At 44.6% G+C, this 21,863-nt stretch overlaps 1 non-coding gene and 2 pseudogenes across 1 annotated transcript; all 3 read right to left on the bottom strand.

Moving 5' to 3' along the window:
* Positions 1–999: 999 nt before the first annotated feature.
* Positions 1,000–1,174, bottom strand: LOC122942905 (annotated as a pseudogene).
* Positions 1,175–2,234: 1,060 nt separating this feature from the next.
* Positions 2,235–2,427, bottom strand: LOC122942675. Its single transcript, XR_006390635.1, has one exon. It is a non-coding gene; the product is annotated as a U2 spliceosomal RNA (small nuclear RNA).
* Positions 2,428–11,199: 8,772 nt separating this feature from the next.
* Positions 11,200–11,380, bottom strand: LOC122942702 (annotated as a pseudogene).
* Positions 11,381–21,863: the final 10,483 nt, after the last annotated feature.

Here is a 21,863-nt window from a genome sequence, read left to right as displayed (position 1 = left end):
CAAAAGGTGGGCATCTGGTTATAGTAGAGGAAGCCACGGTGGCTTCCTATCGAGAACTGCGCTGGTGGGTGCGCCAGACCTCCTATGCCGCTAGGGTCCTTTTTCAGGATGACCCAGTACTTCCGTTTGCCATTCCACAGGCCCTCTCCGTTCATGAGTTTTCTGTCAAAGCGGACAGAACTGCAGTACCGACCAAGGAAGGTCTGAATGTCGGCCTCCGCAAAGAAGGGGTTATACATGCCAACAATCAAGGATCTCTCTTCCTCACCGTAGAGGAAGGAGAAATCGAGGCCATCCAACCTCTTATCATTAGGATCCGCCACGCCCAAACTCTCGAACATATTCTCACAACAACTCGCGGCAACAAAGGTTATTGTGTATGTTCCATACATTTCCTGGTCTCTCAGACACAGGATGTCAGTTTTTTGGAACCCGAAGAAGCCTAGCAAGACCTCTGCTACTATATAGCGGAGGTCCTTTTGCTGCCATTGGCCCTCTTCTACCACAACTCTAACTGACTGTCGCAACCGGGTCTCCCCGGCTGCGAAACCGAAGGAGAAAGGCATTTCCGTAACCCGGGGAGGACAAGCCCTTCACCTCGAAACCCCAGGTGCAGCACCCCACCCTGTAAAGCAGGGGACCTCACCCCAGGCCAAGGATCAAAGAATCCCAGGCACTTCCAGGCCCTCTCCAAACGCTCCGCCACCGAAAAACCGACCATCAAGATCTTGAATGATCGCAATCGCAGGCCCAACAAAAATGTCCGACGTCCAGGGGTTCAACCGTCACCTCCAGCGACAGGGGTTTAGACCCTCCAGGACCCACCCCGAGGCCAGAGATCCGGGAACCCCGGACTACCTCTCACCCGGGATCGACGAAGCACCTCTCGGTGCCACACTAGATCCAGGCTACGAAGCCGGAGAAGAATGTCGCCCTCACGCTCTTAATCTACACTCCGAAAGTACGCCCTCTCTGGTCCGAAGACTGCAAAAAGGCGCTATCGCTTCCCGTTGCCTGGGGACTAATCCTATCCCCTAAAGCAGCAAGGGGGCACAAATCAGGCTATAAACCCACGCCGTCCCCCAAGGCCAAGAAATCGGGTACCCCAGGCACCTTCCAGCCAAGATCCTATGTATCTCTACACTTGATCTTAGCCAAAAAGCCGAGAAGCGATAACCAGAAAAGGGTTCGCCCTACAGGCCGATGGTCCCCAATGCAGAACACTTGTGAAGGCAACAGTCTATAGGCCTCAGCCCCAAACACAGTCCAGGAGGCTTCTTTCTCTCACAAACCAGGGAAAACGTGCGTCCTACGCTCTGAAATCAGCAGCATGCTCCACTTCGTGTTTTTCGTATCTGCATAGCTCCACCACCACTTTTGGTCACGCCTTTTCTTCGCACGAAATTCCTGGTGCCAAAGCGCGCCAAGCAGAATGACCGATAAGAAGTCAATGGAGAGTAGTGAGAGAGAAAAAAAAAGAGAAAAAGGGTATCTAGGCATTGTTATTTGTGATGTCACGGCCCCATTTTTGAGTGTTCCGTCAGAGCCCTTGTGATGTCATCCAGTGACCTGACCTTACTTGACCTCTGACCTGACAGGCCTCTTGTGACACGTGCAGTGTTCCGTCCAGCTGTTGCTGATACATAGGAAGTGCTGGACTACATTTTAGCCTACAAGTCATCCAGTTTCAAAGATCCACAAGAGGGAGACACAGGCAAACAAACTTTACTTATTTAATATAGGAATAGGAAAACAAAATTGGTTACATCAAGCAAACTTCCTACAAAAGGGTCAATTCAAAGGAACAACTCAGCAGACTGCCCAGGTGTGCACAACAGGCCCAAATCAAAACAGGGGTGCACAGAGTGGAGAGAGGTCCAAAAACTGCATTCAGGTGATCTCAAAACACTTCATTAAGGTGATAAGCCAATTAGCACAACAATTAAGCCATCAATCTTAATTGGATTTGGACTGTGAGGAGAGGTGACTGGCTGGCTGGCTGGGTTGCTTGGTGCTGGAACAAACCCACACACAGGTGATGCAATTAACAGATTGACAGGCTAGATGCAGCAGCACCAGGGATGCAGAAAGCAGCACTGCAAAACCCTCCCAGAGGAAGGAGAAGCTGATGTGCAGGACTGCTGAGGCAGGGCACAGCAACTTTCTACTTGCTTGCTGGAAGGATGCTTGACATCCATCACACAATTTCATTCTGTTTTTTCATACTGGAATAGAAAGGGTGCACCGGTCCTGGAGGTACTGCAATACCAGGTCAATGCGTGGAGTGGACAGAGCAAGCTCTTTTTCCATCTCCCTGTTCAAAAAATCCATTTAATATATGGTCCCCAGATAGGGGACGTATCAGATATTGAACTGATAAGAACAGATTTTTTTTTTACATTTTTATTATAAAACTAGAAAAACTTACATTACAATACAACAAAAATTACTCAAGAAGCACATTCCACATGTTAATATTCCACAATAGTGGAAAAATAGCAATAAACAATTTAGAGGAGCTCACCAGCAACCTACTGGAGCCCAGTCTTTCAGATACCAGCTGAAAACCGAAGAATATTGAAAAAACAATCAGACTGGCTCACAGTATTTTTGCGTTTATTACACTTGATAAAAATCACAATTATTTACTATTGCAGTTATAAAATGATAAAAATAAATTGCCCACTAGATATTAAACATATCCTAATAGTATATCACAATAGCATAAATAGGTGGGTATTTTAAATGCGGAGCTCACGCATATACCCAACCAACAGGAGTACTCCAAAGGGATAATAGGACCACTTGATTATGCTGTGTGGTGTCAGTCAATAGCGCATTGAATCCGTACTTTGACAATGTTCAGATAATCATGAAATAACTTGCCAAGTACTCAACATACCAGTCGGTAAGAAGATATCCACCCTGCGGTCCACGGTATGTTCTTATAGCGTCCAGAAAGTACTTTGTACTTGTTTTCGTAGCGGTATTCGCTGACTACCTCCTGCCACGAGGTAGTATCACCGCTTCTCCTTCTCGGCGTCTCACGTGACCTGACCTGTAGATGGTTCGCTTGGTCGGTGATGACATCCACCTGCGCCGATCGGAGTAGCGGGGGTTCGTGTAGCAGAGCTATACCGGTACGGGGTTCAATTCCCCTTCACTGGAACTGTTTAGATGGTAATTAAGTCAGTGGACTTAATTCCACTGACTTAATTACCAGTTCAAAAGTGGACTGACTTAATTACCATCTAAACAGTTCCAGTGAAGGGGAATTGAACCCCGTACCGGTATAGCTCTGCTACACGAACCCCCGCTACTCCGATCGGCGCAGGTGGATGTCATCACCGACCAAGCGAACCATCTACAGGTCAGGTCACGTGAGACGCCGAGAAGGAGAAGCGGTGATACTACCTCGTGGCAGGAGGTAGTCAGCGAATACCGCTACGAAAACAAGTACAAAGTACTTTCTGGACCCTATAAGAACATACCGTGGACCGCAGGGTGGATATCTTCTTACCGACTGGTATGTTGAGTACTTGGCAAGTTATTTCATGATTATCTGAACATTGTCAAAGTACGGATTCAATGCGCTATTGACTGACACCACACAGCATAATCAAGTGGTCCTATTATCCCTTTGGAGTACTCCTGTTGGTTGGGTATATGCGTGAGCTCCGCATTTAAAATACCCACCTATTTATGCTATTGTGATATACTATTAGGATATGTTTAATATCTAGTGGGCAATTTATTTTTATCATTTTATAACTGCAATAGTAAATAATTGTGATTTTTATCAAGTGTAATAAATGCAAAAATACTGTGAGCCAGTCTGATTGTTTTTTCAATAATATTCCACAATGTAGCAGCTTTAACACCTAAATACAGGGAGTGCAGAATTATTAGGCAAATGAATATTCTGACCACATCATCCTCTTTATGCATGTTGTCTTACTCCAAGCTGTATAGGCTCGAAAGCCTACTACCAATTAAACATATTAGGTGATGTGCATCTCTGTAATGAGAAGGGGTGTGGTCTAATGACATCAACACCCTATATCAGGTGTGCATAATTATTAGGCAACTTCCTTTCCTTTGGCAAAATGGGTCAAAAGAAGGACTTGACAGGCTCAGAAAAGTCAAAAATAGTGAGATATCTTGCAGAGGGATGCAGCACTCTTAAAATTGCAAAGCTTCTGAAGCGTGATCATCGAACAATCAAGCGTTTCATTCAAAATAGTCAACAGGGTCGCAAGAAGCGTGTGGAGAAACCAAGGCGCAAAATAACTGCCCATGAACTGAGAAAAGTCAAGCGTGCAGCTGCCAAGATGCCACTTGCCACCAGTTTGGCCATATTTCAGAGCTGCAACATCACTGGAGTGCCCAAAAGCACAAGGTGTGCAATACTCAGAGACATGGCCAAGGTAAGAAAGGCTGAAAGACGACCACCACTGAACAAGACACACAAGCTGAAACATCAAGACTGGGCCAAGAAATATCTCAAGACTGATTTTTCTAAGGTTTTATGGACTGATGAAATGAGAGTGAGTCTTGATGGGCCAGATGGATGGGCCCGTGGCTGGATTGGTAAAGGGCAGAGAGCTCCAGTCCGACTCAGACGCCAGCAAGGTGGAGGTGGAGTACTGGTTTGGGCTGGTATCATCAAAGATGAGCTTGTGAGGCCTTTTCGGGTTGAGGATGGAGTCAAGCTCAACTCCCAGTCCTACTGCCAGTTTCTGGAAGACACCTTCTTCAAGCAGTGGTACAGGAAGAAGTCTGCATCCTTCAAGAAAAACATGATTTTCATGCAGGACAATGCTCCATCACACGCGTCCAAGTACTCCACAGCGTGGCTGGCAAGAAAGGGTATAAAAGAAGAAAATCGAATGACATGGCCTCCTTGTTCACCTGATATGAACCACATTGATAACCTGTGGTCCATCATCAAATGTGAGATTTACAAGGAGGGAAAACAGTACACCTCTCTGAACAGTGTCTGGGAGGCTGTGGTTGCTGCTGCACGCAATGTTGATGGTGAACAGATCAAAACACTGACAGAATCCATGGATGGCAGGCTTTTGAGTGTCCTTGCAAGGAAAGGTGGCTATATTGGTCACTGATTTGTTTTTGTTTTGTTTTTGAATGTCAGAAATGTATATTTGTGAATGTTGAGATGTTATATTGGTTTCACTGGTAAAAATAAATAATTGAAATGGGTATATATTTGTTTTTTGTTAAGTTGCCTAATAATTACGCACAGTAATAGTCGCCTGCACACACAGATATCCCCCTAAAATAGCTAAAACTAAAAACAAACTAAAAACTACTTCCAAAAATATTCAGCTTTGATATTAATGAGTTTTTTGGGTTCATTGAGAACATGGTTGTTGTTCAATAATAAAATTAATCCTCAAAAATACAACTTGCCTAATAATTCTGCACTCCCTGTATTTTCTATCTCTCAAATAAAACACATAAGCTTCACTTAAAGCAAGTTTAACACACTCTTTTTCAATAATCAAGTCTCTCCGGAACAACAAAATACTGCGAACCTTCCATAATGCATTTTTTAAACAGTTTACCATAGTCCATAACACTCTCTTTTTACTTGCCTGCGGTACTGAACAAAGTCCATACATTACCAATTCATGGTTCAGATAACCCAGATCACAGGTATGTTTCAACAACACCACCACCCTCTTCCATAAATTTTGTGCATATTTACAGTTCCACATTACGTGAAGTGATGTTTCGTCCATAGCACAGTCTCTCCTAGGACATTTCGCTGTTGACACCAAACCTCTTCTATGTTGAAAAGCCCTTGTCGGCAAACAGTCTTGCATCACCATCCAGGCTAAGTCTTTCAAACAATTAGAAAGGTAAGAACAGTTACATAACTTACAGCATTCCATGGACTTAGTTTCTGTATAATTTGACACCAAAGAAGTTTGTTCATTACACTTCAGATATTGCATGATCTTTTGCGCATTACCCAATCATTGCCTTTCACAGTTCTCTAAAGAATACTGTTGAATAGTCTTCTCAACCAATACATATTGTTTTGGTGGAACAAGTAATACAGGCACAGTTAAAGGAATTTGTATCCATTGGCGCCTACGAAACAGATGACCTGCTGCATATTTCAGAAAAAAGGACCATGTATTTTCAGCTTTAACAATCGTCCTGTAACAGAGAGAGAAGAACTGTAGATGCAGGATTTTCTTTATGTTTGGTATCTCTTTTCCTCCATCCTTTTTTTGTTTATACATAGTCTCCCTGTTAACTTTATCCATTTTTGAATTCCAAATGAACTGAAACATAACTCTTTGCAAAAACTTAAGACATTGTTCACTTGGAGGGAAGATTACATTAAGGTATAACAGAATTGGAATGATCAAAGCTTTGATAATCAAGTTTTTCCCTTCTATTGTTAACTTGAGCAATTTCCAGAAATCCACTTTTTTCTGAACCTTTACTTTAACTTCTTCCCAGCTTTTCTGTCCGTTGTTATTATCGTCAAAAATAACTCCTAGTATTTTTATTTGTTCCTTCTGTATTTTAAGGTCTGGAATATTGGCTTCACTCCAGTCACCGATGGCATAACAGTCACATTTTGCTCTGTTAAGTCGAAAAGCTGATGCTTGACAAAAGAATTCCGTCACTTGAACAGCTCTTCGCAACGCAGGTATTGATGTACACATAATTGTGACATCATCCATATATGCCCCTGTTTTGACAGCAAGTCCATTACCTCCTGGTATTGCAACACCCTTAATTACCTTGTCTTTTCGTAATAATGACAGTAACGGCTCTAAAACACAAATGAACAAAATGGGTGACAGGGGGCATCCTTGTTTAACTCCAGAAAACAAAGTAAAATTTTTTGACAGAAAACCATTGACAAGGATTTGGCTGAAGGATTCCTTATAAAGCAGTGATATCTGTTTTATTATAACCTCTGGAAAATTCATTCTCCTCAGCACCATCCACAAAAACTCATGCGACACTCTGTCATAAGCTTTAAGGAAGTCCAAAGACAATATGGCAAGATCTTGTTTCCTCTCACTCTGATACCAAATACAGTCTCTTATTATATTAAGGTTTTCCCACACTCCTCTACCTGGGACTGCACATACCTGGTCTTTGTTTATCACTTTACCAATCACCTTTTTAATGCGATTTACTAACACTTTGGCCATTGCCTTATAGTCCATATTTAAGAGGGTGATCGGCCTCCAATTTTCCAGCTGCGACCTATCACCCTTTTTATACAGTAAAGTCACAATACCTTGTCTCCAGGATTCTGGCAACACTTCTGACTTTAAGGCTTCTTTAAAGATGATCAATAAGTCCTCTTTCAATATGTTCCAAAAGGTTAGGTAAAATTCTACTCTAAGTCCATCAGACCCTGGAGTTTTATTTTTTTCAAAACCTTTGAAGACAGTATGCAGTTCCTCAATAGAGATATCTTTACAGAGCATTTCTTGTTCTTCTTTTTCCAATTTATTTTCCAAGGCGTCTAAGGCATCTTCCACAAAGTTTTCATCTATTGGTTTTTTATCAAACAATTCTTGGTAGAACTGTTCCACTTTTTCCAACATTCCTTCTTTCTTTGTTTCTCCATTTATATTTGATATCACTGATTTTTGCCCAGTTATTTTTTTGAAGAAATATCGTGAACACTTTTTGTCAGCTTCCAACTGTTTCACTTTTGTATTGAATATTATTTCTTTACCTTTTTGATAAATTGCCTTTTTAATTTCTCCTTTTGTTTTCTCAATCAGGTTAGAGACATTGATGCCTCCATTCCTCATCTTCAGGTAAGTTTGTAATTTGGTATTCAGATTCTTAAACCGTTGCTTTTTTTCTCTTGCTTTTTTAATCCCAACTTTAAGGAAAAATTATTTTGTTTTGGTTTTGACATACTCCCACCACAGTAATATTGATGTGAACTTTTCTTTACAACAAGTCCATCTTTTGTAGTTTTGGACAAAGTCTTTCTTTACTTGCTCATCATCTAATAAGTCCACATTTAGCCTCCATGCACCTTTTGCCTTTTCCACTTTCACTTATTTGGATTAGTTAGTAACAGCTTATGGTCGGAAAAGATGTTTTCTTCTAAGGACATAGATATGGGCTTAAGAGTTTTAGAAATAAAGAAATAGTCTAACCTGGATTGAACTGCGGAGTTGCCCCACGTGTTTTCTGGGTCTTTGTCTTTCATATTACTCCATACATCATTTAGGTTAAAGTCCATAATCACATTTTTAAGTTGTTGCACTGTTTTGTCTTTCCTCCTTACAGTATCACCAGTCCTGTCTTCTTCTTTTAAAGCACAATTGAAGTCTCCAGCTATGATTAATGGTGATTGCCCAACAATGAATGGTTGCAAGTCCTCTACCAGCTCGGCTCTTTCATGAAGATCTGGTGAGGCATATACATTTAACAGTCTCATTTCTTTCCCATTAACAGTGATGTTTACAAGCAATGCTCTTCCAGGGACAAGTTGCATATATGAATTCACTTGGCACTTATTTCCCTTGAATAATATTCCCACTCCTGCAGATTTATTGTTATTTTCTCCAGACCACAATGAAGGGCCATGTGACCAGCTCTCTCTAAGGTCTGCATAGTTTAAGGAATACTCTATTCCGCACTCTTGCACAAAGATGACATCACAATTCACTGATTCCAAATATGCAAACATGGCAGCTCTTCTGGTTGCTCCCTTAATACTCCTCACGTTAAGGGAGGATATTTTTAACGACTCAGCCATCATTCAAATAAGATTCAAATAACAAAAAAGTCTCTTTATATAGACAAGCAGCTCTCTTGAGCCCTTTGACGTTGGACTAGGAAATTGGTGAATATTGGCAGGATTTGATAAGGACACACTTTGCTTTAAGCCACTATCACTTTCATCTGCACTCTGTCGAGTTGGTCTTTTGCTGTTAAAGATTTCAGGATTACTCCCCTTTCTCTTGGTCTCTTTAGTCTCCAGCTCCATGCCATTCTCTCCAGAAGTTCTCCCTTTCATCCCTGCTCCAGTGACAGGTTCCCCTACCACTTTTGCAGAGACAGCACTCTCAGGAGCAATCTTCCCAGGATCCTCTTTGGTCTCATTATTCCGCACTCTGGATGGACCAGCCTCAGGCAGCTTTTGAGGTAAGGTTGTAGTCACAGGTTGCTTTAATACAGGGACTCCAGCTGTAGGTTTCCCAGCAGTCTCTGTTTTTTTTTTAGCTTTGCAGCTTCTGCATAAGACATTGTCCGCTTAGGGCAGTCTTTAAAAGTATATCCTTCAGATCTGCACAGGTTGCATATGATTGTGTTTGGACAGTCCATAGTTTTATGTCCAGTTCTTTGACAATTCCCACAGTATATGACTTTATCATTTTTACACTCTGTTTGCACATGCCCAAATCCATGACATTTCCGGCAATATCTAGGCATGCCAGGGTAGTATAAATATCCTCTCTCTCGTCCAATGGAAAAGTTGGATGGAGGATTTTTCAGACCTCCAATTCCCTCAGGGTCCGTCTTGAAGGTGACAAGGAACTGATATTTTCCAGTCCATATATTTAGTCTGTTCATCAATTTTTTAGATGACTTTATATTTAGGCAATATCTGGATAGAAAAGTTTCAATGTCACACAGTTCAACAAATGGGCTATACATATGTACAACCAAGGGTACTTCCCCCGTTGAGTAGAGCAAAACGAACTTTAGTCCATTTAGAATTGGATCCTTATAATGCAGTTTCAATTGTTTATAAAGATTCTGGCAATCCGAAAGGCTGTCAAAAGTTATAATAAACACACCTTTTTTTGAATCGTTCAGTGCCAAGATATTCTCCTTTCTCACATTCAAAGTTCCTTCGAGGATAGTTTCCACAAAAAACTCTAGCTCTCCTTTCTCTTTCACATCTTCAGAAATTTCAACCAAGACGGAATTACGAATCCTCATCTCGTTGTCATAAGCGAAGCGGACGTTGTGCATCGCCATCATCTACTTCTGGTACGGGATCGCCTTCTCACTCTTCGCAGGAAGCTCGGACAACCTCTCAGCAAAGTCCGGACAAGCCAGAAATCTTTGCCAAAAGGCCGAGAAGCGATAACCAGAAAAGGGTTCGCCCTACAGGCCGATGGTCCTCAATGCAGAACACTTGTGAAGGCGATAGGCTACAGGCCCCAGCTGCAGAAACAGTCCGGGAGGCTTCTTTCTCTCATAAACCAGGGAAAACGTGCATCCTACGCTCTGAAATCAACAGCATGCTCCACTTCGTGTTTTTCGTATCTGCATAGCTCCACCCACCTCTTTTGGTCACGCCTTTTCTTCGCACGAAATTCCTGGTGCCAAAGCGCGCCTAGCAGAATGACCGATAAGAAGTCAATGGAGAGTAGTGAGAGAGAAAAAAAAAGAAAAAAGGTATCTATGCATTGTTGATTGTGATGTCACGGCCCCATTGTTGAGTGTTCCGTCAGGGCCCTTGTGATGTCATCCAGTGACCTGACCCTACTTGACCTCTGACCTGACAGGCCTCTTGTGACACGTGCAGTGTTCCGTCCATTGGCCAGACAAGGTAGGTCCAGCTGTTGCTGATACATAGGAAGTGCTGGACTACATTTTAGCCTACAAGTCATCCAGTTTAATAGATCCACAAGAGGGAGACACAGGCAAACAAACTTTACTTATTTAATAAAGAAATAGGAAAACAAAATTGGTTACATCAAGCAAACTTGCTACAAAAGGGTCAATTCAAAGGAACAACTCAGCAGACTGCCCAGGTGTGCACAACAGGCCCAAATCAAAACAGAGGTGCACGGAGTGGAGAGAGGTCCAAAAACTGCATTCAGGTGATATCCAAACACTTCATTCAGGTGATAAGCCAATTAACACAACAATTAAGCCATCAATCTTAATTGGATTTGGACTGTGAGGAGAGGTGACTGGCTGGCTGGCTGGGTTGCTTGGTGCTGGAACAAACCCACACACAGGTGATGCAATTAAGAGATTGACAGGCTAGATGCAGCAGCACCAGGGATGCAGAAAGCAGCACTGCAAAACCCTCACAGAGGAAGGAGAAGCTGAAATGCAGGACTGCTGAGGCAGGGCACAGCAACTTTGCACTTGCTTGCTGGAAGGATCCTTGCCATCCATCACACAATTTCATTCAGTTTTTTCATACTGGAATAGAAAGGGTGCACCGGTCCTGGAGGTACTGCAATACCAGGTCAATGCGTGGAGTGGACAGAGCAAGCTCTTTTTCCATCTCCCTGTTCGAAAAATCCATTTAATATATGGTCCCCAGATAGGGGACGTATCAGATATTAAACTGATAAGAACAGATGTTTTTTTATTGATTTTTTTAGACTTTTCAGTACGTATACAGCACTCAGTATACATCATCTCGGCATCTTTAAAAACACCAAATCTATAAAGAGTACCTTCTACTTCATCATCATGGTCTTTTATTTAATTAATCAATCAAGAATGAATCTCCACTTTTTATACTTTCACACCCCCTCACTGTCTAAACCACCACCGTACTGACTATCCCATTTAAAAACAAAATACAATTTAGATACAAAAAGTTTCACACATTCCTCCGCATCTATAGCCTCTCTCTTAAACACCCACAAATTTCTCACATCCCATAAACTTTCCATCATACAAAACATTATAAACCATAATAATCTAGAGTTCTGTTTACCACTCGCCCCAATACCACACATCGCCACTTTCCAACTCATACGCGTAACACCCGTCAGTTCTTTCACCAAACCTCCAACCCCTTTCCATACTTCTTGTGCATACCTGCAGTCCCAAAACAAATGTCTTACACTTTCACTCTCACCACAACTTTCTCTTGGACACACTTCAGATCTAATCAAACCTCTCCTTTTCTGAACCTCTCTCACCGGTAACGCATTTTGCAAACTCAACCACACTATGTCTTTTTGCCTATTTGACGTACCTTTAATTGAAAAATTCTTCCATACCCTTTCAGCTTCACCCGAACCCAAACCCACAATATCACATGCAATCTCTTCCTTTCGCCATACATTCAACACGTATTTCTTATTCTTAAACTCATTCATCTTAACACTTAGCAGATCATACTTCTTAATAAAAACCTCTATTACCATATACCATTTTGGACATACAAAACCACCGGAACTCTAGCATCCCTCTTCTCCCATCTCAACCCATACAACATCCACCCTGCCATGTATCTCATCATATATGCACACTTACTCTCTTTCCCAATCAGAACCACAAAACTTTTAACATAACTTATACCAAATGACACTTCAAATTTCGGAAGATCCAACCCACCATTCTCCCTTAACTTTTGCACATACTCCCTTTTCACTTTCTCCATTCTGCTCCCCCATAAAAAGGAAAACACAATTTTCTCCACCTTTTTAAACATCACAACATTCATAGGATACACACCAAACACAAAAGATATGATTGGCAATACCACTGCTTTCACTATTAAAATTTTACCAGTCATAGTCAGCTCTCTTAATTTCCAAAAATGCAGCTCTCTTTAATCCTTTTCCCACACTCAACTTTCATATCATCATTAAATAACACCCCCAATATTTTGATCGGTCCTTCCTCATATCTTACATCCTCCATTCTTACTCTATTATCCCCAAAACATTTAAACAAACATTTATCCCAATTCACTTTAAACCCTGACCCTCCACAAAACAAATCCAGAATCAATCTACCTCTCCTCATTGCAGCCATGTTATCACTCAATATCACTATATCATCCATATAACCTAATACATTTACACACTTTCCCATACTCCCTGGAATTAACAACCCTCTCATTACTTTACCCCTTCGTACCATACACAGCAAAACCTCAATCACACTAATGAACAAAACCGGAGACATTGGACACCCTTGTCTCACTCCGGATGCAACCCTTATCTTACCACTCAATTCCCCATTCACTAGAATCTCACTTCCCACTCCTTCATACAACATCCTCACACATTTCAAAAACCTCTCAGGATACCCCATTCTCCTCAATGCTTCAAACATAAATACATGCGCCACTCGGTCAAATGCTTTCTCAAAATCCACTGATAACAACATACATTTACTTTTCATTTCTTTACAATCTCCAATCATATCCCTTAATAAAAACACATTCTCTAACATACTCCTCCCAGGCACCGCACACACTTGGTCCTCTTGCACCACCTTACCAACCACCTCACGCATACGATTCGCCAGACATTTACTAAAAAATTTATAATCTACATTCAACAAAGTGATTGGTCTCCAATTACTCAAACATTTTTTCTCACCCTTTTTAAACAACAGCACAACCACTCCTTCTTTTATTGAGTCACTCAGGACTCCATTTATCCACATATATCTGCATACATTACACAATTCCTCCCCCATCCAATCCCATGCAGCCACATACAATTCTATCGGAATTCCAATCTTCCCTGGAGTTTTATTCTTTTTTATCCCACACACAATCTTCTTAATCTCCTCATCCGTAATATCCTCGCACAACAGTTCCCTATCTTCCTTACATAGAGTGTTTTTTATACAAATCAATGCATTACCCATCAAGCTCTTGTCTATCCCCTTATTTGCATACAGATTTGCATAAAACTCCTCCACCTCTCCCATCATTCCCTCCCCACTCACACATACCCCAGCCTTATTCAAAATTTCACACATATCTTCCTTTTTCCCACACACCTTTTTAAAGAACAATCTCGTACATTTCTCATTCTTCTCCATCCACTCAATTCTTGACCGAAAAATTATTTATGTTCCTTTTCTTTCAATGAACTGTTTTTGCTCTTCCCTAACATTCTTGATTAAATCATTCACTTCCACACCTAATTCCTTTAATTTCCTCAGCCATTCCAACCTCATATTCAATTCATTATATTTATTCCTCATCATCCTCGCTTTTTTACATCCCCAACTCTTAAAAAAAACTCTCATCCTCCCTTTCAACCATTCCCACCACTTCAGGATATCATCAAACTCCCCCATTCTCCTCTTTCACTCCCCATATTGAAATCTGAAAATACCCATAATTCTTTCATCCTCTAACAAACTTACATTTAGTTTCCAAACACCCTTACCATACATATTTTTACACCCACCTTCCACTCCAACTCTTAGACATTCATGATCTGTGAAAAACACCCCACTCTGTGAAAAACTTATACAACTAAGATTTTTTTAAATAAAAATGTAGTCTATCCTGGACTCTATACCCCCTCTATCCGAAATGAATGTGCTCGGTGGTGGTTTCCCCATTACTGCTTCAGCCATATCTAGAAGAGAAAAATCACTTATCAATTTTTTCAATTGCACACCTGACGTATCTTTCTTTTCACCCTCAACTGCACAATTAAAATCACCTACTAACATACACGGCATCCTCCCTACCAAAAACATCCCCAACTTACTCAATAGATTCACACGCTCTTCTTTTTTTGTTGATCCATACACATTCACCACTTTAATCCTCCACTTTTTAAACTTTACCACCACCATCAAGTATCTCCCTGGCTCCACCACCGTATATGATTCCACACTCATACATTTATTATTTAACAAAATGCCCACCCCCACATTCCTATTCCCACTCGCCCCAGACCACACAGACTCGCCATAAGGCCACTCATCCGCGCTTAACGATGTTGTAATCCCGCATTCCTGCAGGCAAATAATATCCGCGCCTTGATTTTTTGACAAAATCAAGCACTACAGCTCTCCTGGCTCTAGAAGTCAACAGTCTCACATTCAAGGATATGATATGTAAGGAAGTTCGTCCTTCCATGCTTTGAGCCTTCTATTGATGTATTTCCCGATCCTCCATCTGGAAATCATCCGAACCCTTCGGGAGTGTGGCCACCTAAGGTATAATCCCCAGTCCCGGCTCCGTCTAAAAAAGCTATCTCGTTAGCGGCGTCAGACGACGGGTAGATTCTCTCATCCCCAGAGCTGCCGAAGTCGCTCTGAGGGGAATATGCATATCTGGCTTTTTTTATGCCAGCCTGATCCTCCTCCTCCTCGGACCTTTTTTCTTTGGTGAAATCACCTTGCTCACCTGTAACACCCATAGGGCTCTCGTCACTCCACACAATAGGCGTCATAGGATCAGCAATCTCTGACTCCCCGACCCCCCGGAGGCCAGTCGCCTCATCAGACGGAAGGGGAAGATTCCCCACCTCGTGGGAGCATTCCATCTCTCCCTCCTCCTCACCCACCTCCACCCGCAGTGGTACCGGAGCCTGGTGAGGTTCCTGAGATTTCCAAAATCTCGCCGGAACCTTAGCAATTACCGTAACTCATCCCCCAGAGACTCCCTGGGCGGCATCCGCATAGGTTTTTTTCCTCGGCCGCGGATTCAGCGGACAATCTTTAAACACATGGCCCGACTTTCCACATACATTACATATCACCGGGTTCACACAGGAGCTGGCAAAATGCCCCTGCTTATTACACTTGGTGCACACCTTACTTGCAACACTGCAATTCTCCATAGTGTGGCCGTACATCCGACATCTCCGGCAAAAGCTCGGAGCACCATCAAAAAACAGTAAGCCTCTGTCTCTTCCTATAGAAAACGATTCAGGTGGGTAGCACATTCCACCGGCATATGAGGTGTCACCTCTGAACTTAACAAAACACTTGTGCTTCCCGGTCCATAAACTCTGAGTTTAGGATTTTGTGTGAGCACCTCACCACCTCGCAAAATCTACTCAGGAAGAGTGTAATAATGTCAACAGACACATAAGGACTGTACATATATACAACTAACGGCACAGCATCATCATTATATAGCAATGTAAAACACAAACCATCCAACTCCGGATTCTCATGGCTTTTCAACCACATGTGTAAGTAATGACAAGCCTCAGCACTCGTTAACACCAGGGTATAGCGCCCTTTCCTTGGGTCTTGTAAGCATAATATGTCTTCACTAGAGTTGAGCGGACACCTGGATGTTCGGGTTCGAGAAGTTCGGCCGAACTTCCCAAAAATGTTCGGGTTCGGATCCGAACTTCGTCCCGAACCCGAACCCCATTGAAGTCAATGGGGACCCAAACTTTTCGGCACTAAAAAGGCTGTAAAACAGCCCAGGAAAAGGCTAGAGGGCTGCAAAAGGCAGCAACATGTAGGTAAATCCCCTGCAAACAAATTTGGATAGGGAAATGAATAAAAATAAAAATTAAATAAATAAAAATTAACCAAAAACAATTGGAGAGAGGTCCTATAGCAGAGAATCTGGCTTCACGTCACCCACCACTGGAACAGTCCATTCTCAGATATTTAGGCCCCGGCACCCAGGCAGAGGAGAGAGGTCCTGTAACAGAGAATCTGGCTTCATGTCAGCAGAGAATCAGTCTGCATGTCATAGCAGAGAATGAGGCTTCACGTCAGCCGCCATTGCAACAGTCGATTGGCATATATTTAGGCCCAGCACCCAGGCAGAGGAGAGAGGTCCCGTAACAGACAATCTGGCTTCATGTCAGCAGAGAATTAGTCTGCATGTCATAGCAGAGAATGAGGCTTCACGTCAGCCACCACTGCAACAGTCCATTGGCATATATTTAGGCCCAGCACCCAGGCAGAGGAGAGAGGTCCCGTAACAGAGGATCTGGCTTCATGTCAGCAGAGAATCAGTCTGCATGTCATAGCAGAGAATCAGTCTTCATGTCATAGCAGAGATTCAGGCTTCACGTCACCCACCACTGTAAGAGTCCTTTTTCATAAATTTAGGCCCAGCACCCAGGCAGAGGAGAGAGGTCCCGTAACAGACAATCTGGCTTCATGTCAGCAGAGAATCAGTCTGCATGTCATAGCAGAAAATCAGGCTTCACGTCAGCCACCACTGCAACAGTCCATTGTCAGATATTTAGGCCCAGCACCCAGGCAGAGGAGAGAGGTCCCGTAACAGAGGATCTGGCTTCATGTCAGCAGATAATTAGTCTGCATGTCATAGCAGAGAATCAGGCTTCACGTCACCCAACATTGGAACAGTCCATTGGCATATATTTAGGCCCTGGCACCCAGACAGAGGAGAGGTTCATTCAACTTTGGGTAGCCTCGCAATATAATGGTAAAATGAAAATAAAAATAGGATTGAATGAGGAAGTGCCCTGGAGTCCAATAATATATGGTTAAGGGGAGGTAGTTAATGTCTAATCTGGACAAGGGACGGACAGGTTCTGTGGGATCCATGCCTGGTTCATTTTTATGAACGTCAGCTTGTCCACATTGGCTGTAGACAGGCGGCTGCGTTTGTCTGTAATGACGCCCCCTGCCGTGCTGAATACACGTTCAGAAAAAACGCTGGCCGCCGGGCAGGCCAGCACCTCCAAGGCATAAAAGGCAAGCTCTAGCCACGTGGACAATTTAGAGACCCAGAAGTTGAATGGGGCCGAACCATCAGTCAGTACGTGGAGGGGTGTGCACACGTACTGTTCCACCATGTTAGTGAAATGTTGCCTCCTGCTAACACGTTGCGTATCAGGTGGTGGTGCAGTTAGCTGTGGCGTGTTGACAAAACTTTTCCACATCTCTGCCATGCTAACCCTGCCCTCAGAGGAGCTGGCCGTGACACAGCTGCCTTGGCGACCTCTTGCTCCTCCTCTGCCTTGGCCTTGGGCTTCCACTTGTTCCCCTGTGACATTTGGGAATGCTCTCAGTAGCGCGTCTACCAACGTGCGCTTGTACTCGCGCATCTTCCTATCACGCTCCAGTGCAGGAAGTAAGGTGGGCACATTGTCTTTGTAGCGTGGATCCAGCAGGGTGGCAACCCAGTAGTCCGCACAGGTTAAAATGTGGGCAACTCTGCTGTTGTTGCGCAGGCACTGCAGCATGTAGTCGCTCATGTGTGCCAGGCTGCCCAGGGGTAAGGACAAGCTGTCCTCTGTGGGAGGCGTATCGTCATCGTCCTGCCTTTCCCCCCAGCCACGCACCAGTGATGGACCCGAGCTGCGTTGGGTGCCACCCCGCTGTGACCATGCTTCATCCTCATCCTCCTCCACCTCCTCCTCATCCTCGTCCTCCTCGTTCTCCAGTAGTGGGCCCTGGCTGGCCACATTTGTACCTGGCCTCTGCTGTTGCCAAAAACCTCCCTCTGAGTCACTTCGAAGAGACTGGCCTGAAAGTGCTAAAAATGACCCCTCTTCCTCCTCCTCCTGGGCCACCTCCTCTTCCATCATCGCCCTAAGTGTTTTCTCAAGGAGACATAGAAGTGGTATTGTAACGCTGATAACGGCATCATCGCCACTGGCCATGTTGGTGGAGTACTCGAAACAGCGCAACAGGGCACACAGGTCTCGCATGGAGGCCCAGTCATTGGTGGTGAAGTGGTGCTGTTCTGTAGTGCGACTGACCCGTGCGTGCTGCAGCTGAAACTCCACTATGGCCTGCTGCTGCTCGCACAGTCTGTCCAGCATGTGCAAGGTGGAGTTCCACCTGGTGGGCACGTCGCATATGAGGCGGTGAGCGGGAAGGCCGAAGTTATGCTGTAGCGCAGACAGGCGAGCAGCAGCAGGATGTGAACGCCGAAAGCGCGAACAGACGGCCCGCACTTTATGCAGCCGCTCTGACATGTCGGGGTAGTTGTGAATGAACTTCTGCACCACCAAATTCAGCACATGCACCAAGCAAGGGATGTGCGTCAAATTGGCTAGTCCCAGAGCTGCAACGAGATTTCGACCATTATCACACACCACCAGGCCGGGCTTGAGGCTCACCGGCAGCAACCACTCGTCGGTCTGTTGTTCTATACCCCGCCACAACTCCTGTGCGGTGTGGGGCCTGTCCCCCAAACATATGAGTTTCAGAATGGCCTGCTGACGTTTACCCCGGGCTGTGCTGAAGTTGGTGGTGAAGGTGTGTGGCTGACTGGATGAGCAGGTGGAAGAAGAGGAGGAGGAAGCCGAGAAGGAGGAGGTGGCAACAGGAGGTAAAGAATGTTGCCCTGCGATCCTTGGCGGCGGAAGGACGTGCGCCAAACAGCTCTCCGCCTGGGGCCCAGCTGCCACTACATTTACCCAGTGTGCAGTTAGGGAGATATAGCGTCCCTGGCCGTGCTTACTGGTCCACGTATCTGTGGTTAGGTGGACCTTGCTACAGATGGCGTTGCGCAGTGCACATCGGATACTTTTTTGTGCAGGGAAGGCACGGCTCTCTTGGAGAAGTAGTGGCGGCTGGGAACAACATGTTGTGGGACAGCAAGCGACATGAGCTGTTTGAAGCTGTCTGTGTCCACCAGCCTAAATGACAGCATTTCATAGGCCAGTAGTTTAGAAATGCTGGCATTCAGGGCCAGGGATCGAGGGTGGCTAGGTGGGAATTTACGCTTTCTCTCAAATGTTTGTGAGATGGAGAGCTGAACGCTGCCGTGTGACATGGTTGAGACGCTTGGTGACGGAGGTGGTGGTGGTGTTGGTGGTACATCCCCTATTTGCTGGGCGGCAGGTGCCAACGTTACTCCAGAGGCGGAGGAAGAGGCCGAGGCGGCAGCAGCAGAAGAGGCCGAGGCAGCAGCAGCAGAAGAGGTAGCAGGGGGAGCCTGAGTGACTTCCTTGGTTTTAAGGTGTTTACTCCACTGCAGTTCATGCTTTGCATGCAGGTGCCTGGTCATGCAGGTTGTGCTCAGTTTCAGAACGTTAATGCCTCGCTTCAGGCTCTAATGGCACAGCGTGCAAACCACTCGGGTCTTGTCGTCAGCACATTGTTTGAAGAAGTGCCATGCCAGGGAACTCCTTGAACCTGCCTTTGGGGTGCTCGGTCCCAGATGGCGGCGGTCAGTAGCAGGCGGAGTCTCTTGGCGGCGGATGTTCTGCTTTTGCCCACTGCTCCCTCTTTTGCTACGCTGTTGGCTCGGTCTCACCACTGCCTCTTCCTCCGAACTGTGAAAGTCAGTGGCACGACCTTCATTCCATGTGGGGTCTAGGACCTCATCGTCCCCTGCATCGTCTTCCACCCAGTCTTGATCCCTGACCTCCTGTTCAGTCTGCACACTGCAGAAAGACGCAGCAGTTGGCACCTGTGTTTCGTCATCATCAGAGACATGCTGAGGTGGTATTCCCATGTCCTCATCATCAGGAAACATAAGTGGTTGTGCGTCAGTGCAGTCTATGTCTTCCACCGCTGGGGAAGGGCTAGGTGGATGCCCTTGGGAAACCCTGCCAGCAGAGTCTTCAAACAGCATAAGAGACTGCTGCATAACTTGAGGCTCAGACAGTTTCCCTGATATGCATGGGGGTGATGTGACAGACTGATGGGGTTGGTTTTCAGGCGCCATCTGTGCGCTTTCTGCAGAAGACTGGGTGGGAGATAATGTGAACGTGCTGGATCCACTGTCGGCCATCCAATTGACTAATGCCTGTACCTGCTCAGGCCTTACCATCCTTAGAACGGCATTGGGCCCCACCATATATCGCTGTAAATTCTGGCGGCTACTGGGACCTGAGGTAGTTGGTACTCTAGGACGTGTGGATGTGGCACAGCGGCCACGTCCTCTCCCAGAACCAGAGGGTCCACTAACACCAGCACGACCATGTCCACGTCCGCGTCCCTTACTAGATGTTTTCCTCATTGTTATGGTTCACCACAACAACAAAAATATTATTTGGCCCAATGTATTGTATTCAAATTCAGCTGAATATAAATTTGAGGCCTAGTATTTAGGCGCTGGGTGACCGGTATGGATTTACTGACAGAATTAGACTTGGAAATGCACAGTAGCGTGTGTGTGAAGTTATTCTGAATGACCCTATGTCCACCTTGATTATTATATACCCTTTTAGGGATAGATTTCAAATAGCTCTGATATAGCAGAAACCACTAAATAATGAAATTGCTAAATTGGGAATTGTATTTCAACCCTGAACAAAAAATGTGCTTTGACGGACACTAAATAACTTGCCCAGCCACAACAGTACAGCGGTAACGAGAGATTTAGCGGGATATAAATTTGAGGCCTAGTATTTAGGCGCTGGGTGACCGGTATGGATTTACTGACAGAATTAGACTGGGATATGGCCAAAAAATAACCACACTATTGCTGGTTAAATGCACTTGGTGTGACAGCTTGACCAACCACACTACTGAGGGTTAACTGCACTTGGTGACGGGCGCAGCTTGCCCCTGATGTAGTATATGGCCAAAAAATGAACAGACTATTGCTGGTTAAATGCACTTGGTGTGACAGCTTGACCAACCACACTACTGAGGGTTAAATGCACTTGGTGACGGGCGCAGCTTGCCCCTGATGTAGTATATGGCCAAAAAATGAACAGACTATTGCTGGTTAAATGCACTTGGTGTGACAGCTTGACCAACCACACTACTGAGGGTTAAATGCACTTGGTGACGGGCGCAGCTTGCCCCTGATGTAGTATATGGCCAAAAAATGAACAGACTATTGCTGGTTAAATGCACTTGGTGTGACAGCTTCACCCTGATGTAGGCTTTAGCCAAAAAACAACCACACCATTGAGGGTTAAATGCACTTGGTCGCAGCTTGTGCTGGCGTACCACAAGACACAAAATGGCCGCCGATCACCCCAGAAAAAAGTGACTGACAAACGGTCTGGGCAGCCTAAAAACAGTGAGCAATTGAATTTCAGCAGCTCAATGATGCACAGCTGCAGATCGATTGATTAATCAAGTCTTTTGGAGGAGTTAATCTGCCTAATCTCGCCCTACTGTCGCAGCCGCAACCTCTCCCTACGCTAATCAGAGCAGAGTGACGGGCGGCGCTATGTGACTCCAGCTTAAATAGAGGCTGGGTCACATGGTGCTCTGGCCAATCACAGCCATGCCAGTAGTAG

This window comes from Bufo gargarizans, chromosome 6, assembly GCF_014858855.1.
Source record: "Bufo gargarizans isolate SCDJY-AF-19 chromosome 6, ASM1485885v1, whole genome shotgun sequence".
In the NCBI taxonomy this organism is placed as follows: domain Eukaryota; kingdom Metazoa; phylum Chordata; class Amphibia; order Anura; family Bufonidae; genus Bufo; species Bufo gargarizans.
Note: the sequence above shows the minus strand (reverse complement) of the source record. Positions and strands in the feature narration are given on the sequence as shown.